This window comes from Malania oleifera, chromosome 4 (genome assembly GCF_029873635.1).
Source record: "Malania oleifera isolate guangnan ecotype guangnan chromosome 4, ASM2987363v1, whole genome shotgun sequence".
NCBI classification, from domain to species: Eukaryota; Viridiplantae; Streptophyta; class Magnoliopsida; order Santalales; family Ximeniaceae; genus Malania; species Malania oleifera.
Genome location: NC_080420.1, coordinates 41081420 through 41083297, shown reverse-complemented (window position 1 = coordinate 41083297; position 1878 = coordinate 41081420). Strand labels below are relative to the sequence as shown.

At 34.7% G+C, this 1878-nt stretch overlaps 1 non-coding gene across 1 annotated transcript; it reads right to left on the bottom strand.

Annotated features, from left to right (window-relative positions):
• Positions 1-1566: 1566 nt before the first annotated feature.
• LOC131154613 (small nucleolar RNA R71) lies at positions 1567-1673 on the bottom strand. The gene has a single exon (XR_009136531.1). It is a non-coding gene; the product is annotated as a small nucleolar RNA R71 (small nucleolar RNA).
• Positions 1674-1878: the final 205 nt, after the last annotated feature.

The following is a 1878-nucleotide window of genomic DNA, read 5'->3' as shown; positions in this document are numbered from 1 at the left end:
GGGGGGCGCAGCGTTGAAGAAAAGGAGAGAACATGCACAACAGAATGGGAAGAGAGTGACTAGCAGCAAAGAAAAAAATTTCCTTGGGGGAACAAGAAGGCCATGCACGACGGTTGTGCTGTGGATGTTGTTGTTGTTGTTGTTGTTTTTTTTTTTTTTTTCTATCCTCCGGAGAAAAGAGAATATGGTGAATTCGTTTATGTGGGATTTTATTTTCAACATGAACCAATTTTCTTATTTGTAGGAAAACGATGTAATCTGGTTTCAAACTATGCTTTCTTGCTTATGCTAATTCGAAGTAATTTTCTTCCATGTTTGTCTGATTTATTCTGAGCTTATCGCTTCTGATTAACTGACCATTTAATTAGATGATTTTGATCCTATGATTTGCTATCGAGAGAGGGAATTTTAGGATAGATCTTGGATATTTCGGCATAGGTAATTATGGAGATCGAGAGACTTGCATGAACCTATGTAGTATTAAAATTGTGGGTCTTATTGTGTTCTTGTTTTATTAATTTGCATACTCTTGTGTTGAATGATGAACAAGAACAATTTCCAATTGACTATCGAAAGAGGCGATGAATTTGAGATTTTCTAACAAATAGAGAAAATTAATTCCTATTAGTTAGATAAGTAAAACATAGTGAGAGACTAGGTGAAATCGATTTCCTAGAAGTTTTCTTTCTCCCTTATTTGATACATGGAAAAAATTTTTATTTTCCTTTGAATAGTTTCTTTAAAGTGATTTTATTTCAATTTGCACTTACAAAAATCTTAATTTCTTTTCTAAATAAAATCAAGATTAGTATAATTTTGGTACTTGGCAAAAGTAAGTCACCAATCCCTGATGACGATACTCTTCTCATCACTTTACAATAAAACTACGATATTGTGCACATGTAATTTGCACCGATTAAGTTTTTTGCGCCGTTGCCAGGGATTGATTTCTTCTTATTTTTTCCAATATTGATACAAAGTATTCTTGGTTTTAATTTAGAATTTTATTATAATAATAATAATTATTTTTATTTATTTACTTTTCTTTTTATTTTTATTCTTATTTCAGGTGTGCTTTTGATGTTGGACGCGTCGTGCAAAAACCCGCGACATTACTCCTTTTGATCCGGTGATTGAAAGAACTCTCAGACCACTAAGAAAGAAGAATGTACTAGCCAAGGATAACAGACAAAAGAATGTGTAGCCACGCTCCTTAAAGGATTATGTATGGCCATTTATGAATGACAACTACTCAGGTATTAGACGCAAGACCATTAATGCCAACAACTTTGAGCTCAAACTGCCTTGATCAGCATGGTGCAACAAGCCCAATTTAGCGGATCACCACTTGATGATAATATTCATTTGGCGATGTTTTTGGAGATTTGTGACACTAGAAAGATCAATGGTGTTACTGAAGACACCATTAGACTGAGATTGCTCCCTTTTTCTTTGAGAAACAAGGCAAGAGGTTGGCTATAATCTTTACAACCGAGAAGTATCACTAGTTGGTAGGACATGGTAGAAAAGTTTCTAGCTAAATTTTTTCCACCTACAAAATTAGCCCAACTCAGGAGTAAGATTGGTCAATTCAAGCAAAATGATTTTGAATCACTCTATGAAGCTTGGGAAAGGTATAAAGATTTGATTCAACGCAACCCACAACATGGATTGCCAGGCTACAAATTCAGATGTTCTATAATAGGTTAAATAGGCAAACTCGGACTTCAGTTGATGTTGTGTCACGGAGAATTTTGATGTTAAAGACAGCTGAGGGTGCTACTTATCTTTTGGAAGAAATGACCTCAAATAACTATCAATGGCCAACCAAAAGAACTATGACTAAGAAAGTTGCTGGGATACATGATTTGGAGCCGT